This window comes from Microcaecilia unicolor, chromosome 5 (assembly GCF_901765095.1).
Source record: "Microcaecilia unicolor chromosome 5, aMicUni1.1, whole genome shotgun sequence".
Taxonomy (NCBI): Eukaryota; Metazoa; Chordata; class Amphibia; order Gymnophiona; family Siphonopidae; genus Microcaecilia; species Microcaecilia unicolor.
The window spans coordinates 361,923,813-361,937,775 of record NC_044035.1 but is presented as its reverse complement, the minus strand read 5'-3'; the positions used below and the strand labels follow the sequence as shown (position 1 = coordinate 361,937,775).

The 13,963-nt window shown below is 41.7% G+C and overlaps 1 protein-coding gene across 1 annotated transcript in view; it reads right to left on the bottom strand.

Annotated features, from left to right (window-relative positions):
- Nucleotides 1-13,963, bottom strand: part of ZFHX3 (zinc finger homeobox 3) — a 481,419-nt gene that overhangs the window by 112,677 nt on the left and 354,779 nt on the right.

Here is a 13,963-nt window from a genome sequence, read left to right as displayed (position 1 = left end):
AACAAATCCCTTTAAATTCCCGAAAATCAAACCAGTAATCTTCCGTGCTAGAACCTGTTGGCATGACAAAAAAAAATTCTGATACTGATGGGCCCAATGCACCGTCGGCCAAGAATAACACAACAATATAATTTACAGTCCACTATTTACCTTACGCTTTAATGCAGATGACATCACCAGGAAAGACATTAGCAGTAATATTTAACACACAATAGCCCCATCTTAATAGTTCACATTTAAAACATTTTCTAAGCAGTCCTAAAATGAATATAACTAGTAGCAGAAAGCAAAAAGTTCCATCTCTCTTTGTCCAACTTCACTGCTTAGAAGGATAAGAGAGCATCCACCAAATTAAAGTTTCTTAGTGTTGAAAAAATGACTGATCTGGCCTTCCTGATTGTCTTCTGAAAAAACAAAATGATTCAGCAAGAATAATGGAGCTAGGAACGTTTAGAAGATAATTATTTTTTATCAAAGTATCTGGGTGCAGATATTGTGCCTTTTTTATGAAGGCAACATACATTACAAAACATTTGCCCTTTTGCAAACAGGTATTAGTGTCACTTCAGTCATGAGTAAATGAGGTTTCTAACTACCCTAAGACTTCACCATTCATGGGACACCTTTATCACTCATGAGCAGAGAAAAAAGCACAGGCATTTAAGGGGAATTGTGATTTCTATGTTAGTCCACTTCAGTGGATGGAAATAAGGACTACCACCACATTGTAGGTGATTCCTTTTTACTGTACTAACTCAACACAAGACTAGCTGTGCTTCAGGCTCTTCTCCAAAGCCTTTACTGGAAGAAGCAACTAACTAGCTAGTCACACACACAGGGACTAACAGCAGCTGCACCTCCTGTAGCAGGATCTGCTTATCTTCTCCTACTCTAGTGGAGAATGATGCTCATCCCTGGTATATTATACTAACTAGCTAGTCACACATAGTCCCTAACAATGGATGCACATACTGGAACAGGACTTGCTTATCCAGTTCTACTCTAGCTGAAATAATTTCCTGTACATTTGCTGACCTCATGTGCAATTTTACTACTACTAATCATTTCTAAAGCGCTACTAGATGTACGCAGCACTGTACACTTGAACATGAAGAGACAGTCCCTGCTCGACAGAGCTTACAATCTAATCAGAACAGACAAACAGGACAAACAAGAGATAAGGGAATATTAAAGTGAGGGTGACAAAATAAGGGTTCTGAACAAGTGAATAAGGGTTAGGAGTTAAAAGCAGCTTCAAAAAGGTGGGCTTTTAGCTTAGATTTGAAGATGGCCAGAGATGGAGCTTGACGTACCGGCTCAAGAAGTCTATTCCAGGCATATGGTACAGCAAGATAAAAGGAACAGAGTCTGGAGTTAGCAGCGGAGGAGAAGGGTGCAGATAAGAGAGATTTACCCAGTGAACGGAGTTCCCAGGGAGGAATGTAGGGAGAGATGAGAGTGGAGAGGTACTGAGGAGCTGCAGAGTGAATGCACTTATAGGTCAATAAGAGGAGTTTGAACTGTATGCGGAAATGGATAGGAAGCCAGTGAAATGACTTGAGAGGGCTAATATGAGCATAACGACACTGGCGGAATATTAGTCGTGCAGCAGAATTTTGAACAGATTGAAGAGGAGAGCGATGGCTAAGTGGAAGACCTGTGAGAAGCAAGTTGCAATAGTCTAAGTGAGAAGTGATAAGAGTGTGGATGAGGGTTCTGGTAGTGTGCTCAGAAAGGAAAGGGTGAATTTTGGTGATAAAGAAAAGACAGGTTTTAGCAGTCTACTGAATATGTGCACAGAAGGAGAGGTTGGAGTCAAAGATGACCCCAATTTTAAATTGTTGATCACTCTCATTCCTATCTACAATGACAATAAAAGATAGATTCTGCTACAAACCATATCCTGGACCAGTACAGATTACAATATATAAAAAGAGACTAGGCCAAGCCTAGGCAGCAACACCATTTTGAATAAACACTAAAATGCCTCATACATTAACTCAGCTAACTCTAAAAGTACCCAGTCAACCCAAATTAAAATACTTCCAACATTAATTCAGATATAAGAAGAATAGATGTATTTTTAGCAACTTCAAACAACATGAAGGTCAGTCTCAGTTTAAGAGGAAGTGACACTGCATCTAACTCCTGCTACTCTATCTTCTCCATCTCTACGTTGACCTATGCTGTCTATTAAGAGATTTTAAGGTCTGTTGTGTCGACATTGTCAGTAACATTCTGTGTTTTGTTATTTGAATGTATTTACTGCTGTAATTGCCTATGTTTGGCTTATTCGTGCTGTCTACCACCCTTGGGTGAATTTCTTCCTTAATGCAGTAAATAAATCCTAGAAAATAAAATGAAATAAATAAAGATCACTCCCTTAATAACCTTACAATAAAGGTGCTCAAAGGAAACTTCAGAAGCACACAGAACAGAAAACGTTTCAAATTAAAATGATCAAAAAATTTGAGATTGAGCAAAAACATTCAATAGAGACACTGGTTTTCTCATCCATTATCAGATCTAGGGCCTTTGATCTGTGAAGCGTTTAATCGCCAAACTTTAGACAAGCCAAGTCTAAGTGATCTACAATCTCAAACAACTTCAATAAATGAAAGAAAAGAACTCACTTCACACAAAGCAGCAGCCAATCTTACACAATAAAAATAGAACCTACAAACTCACCTTCTCATCCCGTCCCCACTTTCACTGATCTGTACTAATCAACCTAAAACTTAGATGAGTTTGAACTATTTAAACCCAGTGTAACAGCATTATTTTATCACTGAGCTGATGAAAGATAGTCAAAGATTCATTAAGATAGTTCAGTAAAAAGGTATCATCTACAACTTGATTCTTACTTCCATGTATTTTAAGAGGCAATTTGTAACAGCTGTGATTTATTAATAAGACTGGTTCGAGATGCTCCTGATTGTGGCTGGACAGATTCAGCTCAGTAGCTGGAGAATGAGGCCAGTGCTGGGCAGACTTCTACAGTCTCTGCCCTGATTGTGGCTGGACAGATTTGGATGGGCTGGAGTGGAGCTTCGATGACTGCTTCAGGAGTTGGACAACAAGGCCAGTGCTTGGCAGACTTCTAGAATCTGTGCCCTGAAAATGGCAAGAACAAATCAAGATCAAGTATACATATGTAGTATCGCATCATACCTTATGCTATAAGTTTTTCTTGGGCAGACTGGATGGACCGAACAGGTCTTTATCTGCCATCATCTACCATCATCTACTATCATCTACTATGATGAGAGACTTGCTGACCTGAACATGAATACTCTGGAGGAAAGGAGGAACAGGGGTGATATGATACAGACGTTCAAATATTTGAAAGGTATTAATCCGCAAACGAATCTTTTCCGGAGATGGGAAGGCAGTAGAACGAAAGGACATGAAATGAGATTGAAGGGGGGCAGACTCAGGAAAGATGTCAGGAAGTATTTCTTCACAGAGAGGGTGGTGAATGCTTGGAATGCCCTCCCGCGGGAGGTGGTGGAGATGAAAATGGTAACGGAATTCAAACATGCGTGGGATAAGCATAAAGGAATCCTGTGCAGAAGGAATGGATCCACAGAAGCTTAGCTGAAATTGGGTGGTGGGGTGAAGAGGGGTTGGTGGTTGAGAGGCTAGGATTGGGGAGGGCAGACTTATACAGGGTCTGTGCCGAAGCCGGTGATGGGAGGCGGGACTGGTGGTTGGGAGGCGGGAAATACTGCTGGACAGACTTATACGGTCTGTGCCCTGAAAAAGACAGGTACAAATCAAGGTAAGGTATACACATATGAATTTATTGTGGGCAGACTAGATGGACCGGGCAGGTCTTTTTCTGCCGTCATCTACTATGTTATGTTACTATGTCCTTAGAAAGCAGGTTGATTGTTTTCTGGCTTTCTATTGACTAACTTTTTATATGACTTATTCCTTATGTATTTTTAGAACCTTATATTTTAGGAAGCAGACATACGTTTTTGCTATTTGACATTTTGAGCTTGGTACCAGCCGACCCTTTTAATATATAATTTGTTTATATGATTATGGGTAGTATTTATTGTTGTCTTTTTTTCTCTAAACAGTGTATATAATGAGCTCAGGGAGCTCACTATAAGAAGCCATAATTAATTTTTGGGTGTATGTCAGTACTATGTAACACACAAGTTTTAGGAGCAGAAGATATAGGTCTTTACTGTGATTTTTAAGTGCTGCAATAGAACTTTAATAGTAAGTTTTGATTTTTGTCTTTCTTCTGTTATTTCTTTTTTGCCTTTTCAATCTTTCTTCTTTTACTACGATCTGAATACAATATTTTTTGGTTTTGGTTTCTGTCCTACGTATCTTTTTAAAAGTTTTTTTTTTAGTTTCTTTGGTTTATATGTCCCCTTTTATTTTAGATGGAGTTCTACATCCTACAAAAAGTATCATTTTTGCCCCTGATGCAGGTAGATATTGGATACATGAAATACATGATGGGGCATTTTCGATATGATGTCTAAGTCCGATTGTGGACATTTTGCAAAACACGTCCAAAATCTGAATAGCAAAGAAGGTCATTTTCAAAAAAGAAAAACGTCTATCTTTTTTATTTTATTTTTTTCAAAAATACTGTTTTGAACAAGGTTTTGTGATTTGGAGGTTTTGTTTTGTGGTCCATTTTTGGCAAAAAAAACAAAAACCCAAAAATATCCAAGTGCAAAACGCACAAAATCGAGTTGGAGAAACTGAATGAAACTGAAAGAAATCTCTATAAACCTGGAGGATGTAATGGGGCAATTTGACAAATTGAAGAGTAGCAAATCTCCTGGACCGGATAGTATTCATCCCAGAGTACTGATAGAACTGAAAAATGAACTGGCGGAACTATTGTTAGTAATATGTAATTTATCTTTAAAATCAAGCGTGTTACCGGAAGATTGGAGGGTGGCCAACGTAACGACGATTTTTAAAATATGTTCCAGAGGAGATCCGGGAAATTATAGACCGGTGAGCCTGACGTCGGTGCCGGGCAAAATGGTAGAAACTGATTATAAAGAACAAAATTACAGAGCATATTCAAAAGCATGGATTAATGAGACAAAGCCAACATGGATTTAGAGAAGGGAAATCGTGCCTCACCAATCCATTACATTTCTTTGAAGGGGTGAACAAACATGTGGATAAAGGTGAGCCGGTTGATATTGTGTATCTGGATTTTCAAAAGGCATTTGACAAAGTACCTCATGAAAGACTCCAGAGGAAATTGGTGAGTCATGGGATAGGAGGTAGTGTTCTATTGTGGATTAAAAACTGGTTAAAAGATAGAAAACAGAGAGTAGGGTTAAATGGTCAGTATTCTCAATGGAGAAAGGTAGTTAGTGGGGTTTTCCAGGGGTCTGTGCTGGGACCACTGCTTTTTAACATAATTATAAATGCCCTAGAGATGGGAGTAACTAGTGAGGTAATTAAATTTACTGAAGACACAATAATTCAAAGTTGTTAAATTGCAAGCGGATTGTGAATTACAAGAGGACCTTACGAGATTGGGAGACTGGGCGTCTAAATGGCAGATGACGTTTAATGTGAGCAAGTGCAAAGTGATGCATGTGGAAAACAGGAACCCGAATTATAGCTACGTCATGCAAGGTTCCACGTTAGGAGTCACTGACCAAGAAAGGAATCTATTAGCCGTCATTAATGATACATTGAAACCGTCTGCTCAGTGTACTGCGGCAGCTAAGCAAGCAATTAGAATATTAGGTATTATTTGGAAAGGAATGGAAAGCAAATATGAGGACGTTATAATGCCTTTGTTTCGCTCCATGGTGCGACCGCACCTTGAATATTGTGTTCAATTCTGGTCACTGCATCTCAAAAAAGATATAGTGGAATTAGAAAACGTGCAGAGAAGGGCGACAAAAATGATAAAGAGGGAAGTCATCCCATCCCCTTTATCATTTTTGTCGCCCTTCTCTGCACGTTTTCTAATTCCACTATATCTTTATAGGGAAGGCTAAAGCAGCTAGGGCTCTTCAGCTTGGAGAAGAGACGGCTGAGGGGAGATATGATAGAGGTCTATAAAATAATGAATGGAGTGGAAAGAGTAGACGTGAAGCATCTGTTTACTCTTTCCAGAAATACTAGGACTAGGGGGGGGGGGGGGCATGTGATGAAGCTACAATGTAGTAATGTTAAAACAAATTGGAGAAAAAGTTTCTTCACTCAACGTGTAATTAAATTCTGGCATTCATTGCCAGAGAATGTGGTAAAAGACGGTTAGCTTAGCGGGGTTTAAAAAAAGGTTTGAACGGCTTCCTAAAGGAAAAGTCCATAGATCACTATTAAAATGGACTTGGGGATAATCCACTGCTTATTTCTTGGTTAAGCAGCATAAAATGTTTTGTACTTTTTTGGGATCTTGCCAGGTATTTGTGACCTGGATTGGCCACTGTTGGAAACAGGATGATGGTCTGTCCCAGTATGGCAATACTTATGTACTTAAAATCAAGCCATTAGGATGTAGGAAGAGCCAGCATTTTTAGTAGATTCCCAGGAAAGAGATAGGGCACCCTAGGGGGCACTGCAGTGGACTTCATAAAATGCTCCCAGCTACACATTTCACCATTGCTCCCTTACCCTTGTCTGCTGAGCCCCCTAAAACCCACCCAAAACCCACTACCCCCAACTGTACGCCACTACCATAGCCCTTAAGGTTGAAGGGGACACCTATATATGTGGGTACAGTGGGTTTCTGGTGAGTTTTGGAGGACTCACAATTTTCTCCACAAGTGTAACAGGTAGGGGGAGGTAGAAGCCTGGGCCCACCTATCTGCAGTGCACTGCACCCACCACTAGACTACTCCAGGGACCTGCATGCTATTCTAACAAATCAGAGAACAACATCTGAGACTGGCAAGTAATGTTTTTCATCACATTTTTGGGGGGGGGTGGGAGGGGGTTAGTGAGCACTGGGGGAATAAGGAGAGGTCATTCCTGATTCCCTTCAATGGTCATCTGGTTATTTAGGGCACCTTTTTGTGCCTTATTCGTTATAAAAACAGGTCTAGTTCAAAACGTCTAAGTTTTAGTCCTGGACGTTTTTGTTTTGTTCCATTATGGCTGAAAAATGTCCAAGTGTTAGGAACGCCCAGATCACACTCATAATTTGCCCCTGACACTCCCCCTTGTGATTTGAACGCACTTCTGACGGACTTCATAGAAAAATGTCTAAAAATTGGTTTTGAAAATAACAGTTTGGACGTTTTTGTGGGAGAAACATCCAAATGCAGATTTATGCCACTTTTTGGACTTTTTTCTCTTTTGAAAATGAGCTCCATAGTAACATAGTAGATGATGGCAGATAAAAGACCTGTACGGTCCTTCCAGTTTACCCAACAAGAGAAACTCATAGCATAAGGTATGATGCAATGTTTTAATTGACTGGACATTAAGAACTCCACCATTGTTTATAGTTCCTGTCTTAATAAATTATTTATTGTGCCTGCTGCTAACTGCAGCAGAAGGTCAAAACAAGCAAAAAAGCAACTCAGTAGACTATTGCCTCTCTTTTTTTCAGCTGAATTCCATACATGTAAGTTGCAGAGCAATTTTCAACCTATTTGGTGTGGGTAATTTTCATATGAAAAAAACATATACGTATACTTTTTCAGAATCTGAGCTACCCAGATCCCACCCTCTTAGATAAATGTGTATGTGTGAAGGGCTTGTGCCACATTTTTACTTTTATATTCTACAAACTGAAAATCCTCCTGTACAAAGGCCTTTCCAATGGGGTCATTTTATGACTGAGTTGCATGTGTAAATAGTAGATGCATTCTTTTCCCTATATGGCTACCAGAAGTTTTGCAAAACGAAAACTACCCTAGAGAATTTCTGCATTTGCACCTGCTCATCTAGGTTAATTTATAGGCCATCTAATAAGAGCAACACAGTAGCAACCAGTAGCCTTAGATAAAAGCAATATTTATTCAGAGAGAAACCTTTGTACAATGGTGTAGATCAGTGGTTCCCAACACATGGTACTTGTACCCTAAGGGGCACATGAGACATTAAGCAAGGGGTACACAGCACCTGGTGTCTAAATGCAACCTTCAGTTTCACTTACCCCTTCGCACGCTGCCTCCCTGATTTGAGGCTACAAAAATAACAGAAATGGGCTACAGGGCTATGGCCCTGTTTATGCAGCAGTCGGTTCACACTGGTCCTGCCCCTCGAAAACAGTAAGTTACATCATAGCTTCCTGTTTCGTGGTGAGAGGGAGGGCAGGAGTGCTATCAGCTGCCAGTGGCATGCACACGGCTTTGGCTCCGTGCCTGGTTTGTGTTTCTTTGCAGCCACAGAGTTGGGGAGGAGGCAGGTGAGCAATCAGGTGGGCAGAGTTACTGGTGAGGGAGGGAGGAAGAAAGAGTTGGAGTGAGGCTGGATGTTGGTACTGGAGGAAGAAGAAGCGAGCGATGGGCAATGGTAGTGATTGATGGGGGAAAATAGAGCGAGAGAGATGGGCTGCTGCTGGGGTGAAGGCAAGAGATAGAGTGATGGGGAATGGGAGGAAAGAGACAGGATAATCGGGAGGGGAAAGAGAAATGAGGCAATGCTAGATGGTGGTAGGACAGAAATAGAGGGACAATGTTGGATGGGGAATGGGACGAAAGAGAGAGACAAGATAATCGGGAGGGAAAAGAGAAATGAGACAATACTGGATGGTGGAAAGAGAGAGATAGAGGGGCAACGTTGGACGGGGAGGGGGGGAGAGAGAGAGACAGTGACCACTGTCTTGGGCAACTGGACACGCGACCAAGCTCTAGGCAACACTGCCGAGGTACGGGTCCCTTCCTAAACTCCAGGGTCGCTTTCTCCCCCAACAGGCTGAACAGAAGCACTGCAACGGTCAGTACCAGCTCTGATGCCCAACAAGGCACTGACGTTGAACACCTGACAGATAGGGCATGGTCTCCAGGATGGGTTGGTGCCAGTATCCATGATGCCTCAGCGTTGTGCCGAACTAGGATGCACCTCAGCTCCTCCTGTAATACGACTAGGAGCCATTCCTCAAAGGCAGCCATCAGTAAAGGTTGGGCTAGTGCAGCTATAGCCTGCAAAGATGTTGGAGTCAAATTGGAGGTGGGGTCCCAGCTTCAGGGACACTGGCACGTTGGCACAGAGGGAAAGCAGTCCTCACGGCACCAACACTTTTCAGGTACCAGCAATGCCAGTGCCCTGGCACTGCTGGTCCCATGCTTCAAAGAGGACTGATGTTGATTCTTCTTTGCCTTTGCTCGATTGCTCAGCATCAGTGTCCCTCAGTGCCAACAAGGATGAGGCGGAATCCTCACCAGTCCTCGGTAACAGGTATGATGATGCTCAGCTCAAATAGGTGCTACTGGAGCCCAATGTTGACGTAGCGGGAGACCTCCTCGAAGCTAATATGTCTTTCCCCCATGTGCCGTTCCTGATGCCAATGTCGATGGACTGGGCTTTTGTGTGCCAAAAAGTCTTGCTCGCAGGGCCTCAGCTTTTCTGGGATGTTTTTTGAATTTGAGCAGAGAGAGTAGTGAGTGGACTTATTGCCATGGTCCAGACAGGTTAGGCACATGTCATGTGGGTCAGTCACAGACATGCACCACTTAAACCCACTGGAAGGCTTCTGGGACATCGTAGGGAAGATAGCTGCAGTGAATTAATATTTTTTTTTGTTTGTTTTAACAACTAAGTCATTATTACCTTTTTAAAACAAAGACCTGGCTGAGAGCTCAGGCCTAAGGAGGCTGTGAGCCATGGAAAAATAAAGAAAACTTACAAGGGCCACAAGGGAAGTAAGAAAATAAAGGGGGAAAACACTGAATGAAATAAATGGGTTCTGCGCCCCTCACAATAAAAATGCAACAGCGACTGAAGAGACACGTTTTCTTCAGGTAACAGTTCTCTCATACAATAAGTATTTGGAAGAGAGGTATTAATCTGCAAACGAACCTTTTCCGGAGATGCGAAGGCAGTAGAATGAGAGGACATGAAATGAGATTGAAGGGGGGCAGACTCAAGAAAAATGTCAGGAAGTATTTTTTCACAGAGAGAGTAGTGGATGCTTGGAATGCCCTCCCGCGGGAGGTGGTGGAAATGAAAACGGTAACAGAATTCAAACACGCGTGGGACAAACATAAAGGAATCCTGTTCAGAAGGATTGGATCCTAAGGAGCTTAGCCGAGATTGGGTGGCAGAGCCGGTGGCGGGAGGCGGAGATGGTGCTGGGCAGACTTATATGGTCTGTGCCAGAGCCGGGGGGAGGCGGGGATAGTGCTGGGCAGACTTATACAGTCTGTGCCCGGAAAAGGACAGGTACAAATCAAGGTAAGGTATACACATGAGTTCATCTTGTTGGGCAGACTGGATGGACTGTGCAGATCTTTTTCTGCCGTCATCTACTATGTTACTATATATTAGTTGCAGGGCTTGGTGACTTTTGACTTCTCAACACAGTCACACAGCTGTAAGCTCTGTAGTGCCCTTTCCTGCAATGAATGTTTCTGTGTAACATATGGAAGATATACAAAGAATATATGAAAAGCATAGTCAGAAAACCACGGTTTCCTGCTACACTAAAATCAGTCGAATGCAGGTGAAGCAGAGAGAGATTTGAATCAAGATGTATATAGAACATTTGCAAGATTTCAGCTTCAACATACCCTTCATGAATATATGGACACTCTATAGTCCGCTCACTGTGCTGAGATTTTGCACCAGGATCATTCAGACACAGTTTTATTCCGAATTCTTTATGATCATTTGCTTTCTTTTGTAAGATGCAAGGGCTCTTGTCTGATTCTTCTGGAAAGACTGGAGGTAACCTCCCATCCCCCGTTCTTACCCATCAGAATCTTTTAGCTAAAGTAGCATTAACAGGGCCCTTCTGTCTAAACTTCCATTTCCAAACCCTGCAACATAATGGACAAGCCAATTAAATTATTATTAATTCATGCTATTTTCCGTAAGCCTGAGGTTCCCATCACCCTATGTTCCGTAAACCATCCCGTCAGCTGCTCCAGGACTTGACACTGCTTTTTCTTCATTAATTAAATGGAGAAAAAAACCCTCCCCCTTGCTGGTCACCAGCCAGTTGGAACTGTAGTGGCTTACACAGCATTTCTCCATGGGGTTGTGCAACATATGAGAGAACATGAAAAAGTCATGGCACAGGAGACAAGCTGGTTTAAAAGTAGGAAACAAAGTGGGACTGGATGGTCATTTCTTTCGATGCAGAAATGCAAATATTGGCAAACTCTCAAGGAAGGATTTGTGCTTTTTGACATTCAAAAAAAAATGATCTGGCATAGGGGAAAAGTGAGGTGATCAAATTTGCAGATAACACAGAATTGATCAAAGCTGTGAGGAATTACAGGAGAACATTGGAAGCCTCGGTATCCAAACGGCAGAAGCAGTGTAGATAGGGGAAAATAACCCAACTATAGCCACAGAATTAAGGTTCCAAATTCGGACGATATGATACAAGTCTACAAAATCATTAGTGGAACGGAACAAGTTAAATTCAAACTGGTCGTTTACTCTTTCAAAATCATCAGGTGACAGACCACAAAGTTACTATGTAGCACATTTAAAACAAACCGCAAGAAACAGGTTTTCACTAAACGCATAAATAAAATTTGAACTCATTGTTGGAGCCTGTGTACCAGCAATTAGCAAAGTTTGGACAAGTTCCTGGAGGAAAGTAGGCTTGGGGAAACCCACTGCTTATCCCTGGGGGTAAGCAATTTGAAATTAACCTATTCTTTGGGATTCTGCCATTTTTGTGAACAGAACATAAGAGTAGCCATACTGGGTCAGATGGCCATAATGGTCCATCTAGCCCAGTATCCTATTTTCCAAACAGTGGCCAAGCCAGGTCACAACTACCTGGCAGAAATCCAAATCGTGGCAACATTCCATGCTACCAATCCCAGGGCAAGCAGTTGCTTTCCATGTCTGTCTCAATAGCAAGCTATGGACTTTTCCTCCAGGAATTTGTCCAAACCTTTTTTAAACCCAGATATGCTAACCGTTGTTACCACCTCCTCTGGCAAAGAGTTCCAGAGCTTAACTATTTGTTGAGTTAAAAAATATTTCCTCCTATTTGTTTTAAAATTATCTCCATGTAGCTTTATTGAGTGTCCCCCTAGTCGTTGTACTTTTTGAAAGCATAAAAAATCAATTCACTTGTACCCAATCTACACCATTCAGTATTTTGTAGACCTCAATCTTATCTCTCTTCAGCCTTTTCCAAGCTCAAGAGCCCTAACTTCCTTAGCTTTTCCTCATATGAGAGGAACTCCATCCCCTTTATCATTTTGGTCACTCTACTTTGAACCTTTTCTAATTCCACTATATCTTTTTTGAGATACGGCGACCAGAACTGAATGCAATACTCAAGGTGTGGATGCACCATGGAATGATGCAAAGGCATTATAGTATTTTCCATCTTATTCACCATCCCTTTCCTAATAACAGGATACTGAGTAAGATAGACCTTCAGCAGGACTCAATATGGCAACTTGTCTATTCTTATATTTATTTATTTATGTATTACATGAGCTTGACATACTACGTTTAGCATGTCCATAGCAGTAATACAGTTTACAATGATAAAAGCAAGAGAGAGGAGAAGAAGAAAAGAGTGTGATGAGGAGGAGGCAAGAGCATGGTGCAAAGGGGAAGGAAGGGAGAGATGAACTGGGAAGGAAGGAAGGAAAGAGGGTGGAAAGGGGTTGTTAAGTTATCTTAGGGGGGGGGGGAGGCATATCACACCAACTTGGGACTTAAGGGTTGCCAGTACCAAAGACTCCTTGGAGCAGCCAAGATTCAAATACTTTTGAATTTATGGAGAGAGGTTTTCATGTGAATGTATGGGGGAAGAGAGTTCCAAAAATGAGGGCCAAGTAAACAGCAGTATCCTTAAAAACATCCAGGTGAAGATGGAAGGGTGAGAGGGTCTGCCTGTGAGGAACAAAGAGAATGAGTGGGTGCATATTGAAGTAAGTAATTTGCTAAATATGATGTGGGATTGAATACAGTGCTGTAAGGGCAGAGTAGTGCAGTCAACAGGACACTTCCAGAGAGAATCACGTAGACGATAGAAATGTCAAATCTACATTTATTGCATAAAATTACTCAAAGGACTCGACAGAGCACTGTGTTTCAGCTAATGTGGCTGCCTGCATCAGGAGTCTAAAAAGGAACATATTTATAAATGCTTAAAAACAAAATACAACAACAGATATAGAGCAATAAGCATTGATCTCCGTATTCATTCAGTCCGCAACAGCCAGGGCTTTTTTTGAGGAGGTACTTGGGGGTACTGAGTACCGGCACCTTTTCTATTGTCTGCTAAAGTTGATCCATGGTCCCCAAGATTTAATGAATGAGCTCAGGCTCTACACACCAATTCTGCCTTGTCATAGATTCTGTGACTGGTTGCAGGGGGCCTGGCTAGCGTGGGGCTTCCTCAGCGATTACTCCACCCCTGAAGGGTGGCCAGACATTTGAGTACTGGCACCTTTTCGCTAGAAAAAATGCACTGGCAACAGTTTTCCCATTTATTCACTCAGCTAAATGGTTCTTCTTTTCACAGATGTTGAAATTTCTTAAAGTGTTGGAACATCTGCATATGGTGAACCAAACAGAAAACTGAACTACCTCACATATGCAGAAACAGCAAGCAAATGACAAAACGATATATGTCTATATCTCTTGGCCTCTGTTTGACATATCGTTTTGTCATTCCAACACTTGTAAACCACAGGGACTGTTCTGCGGCCGAAACACGATTCGTGTCCAGTCCAGTACTTATTGTGGAATAAACTTCTGATGTGAACTCTTAGAGTCCGTTGCTTGTTTTTCATCATCTTTTGTGTCTCCTTCGCTGTTTTGCCTGCTTGGTGTGACCTGCACGAAGGGTTTGGTTTCTTCTGTG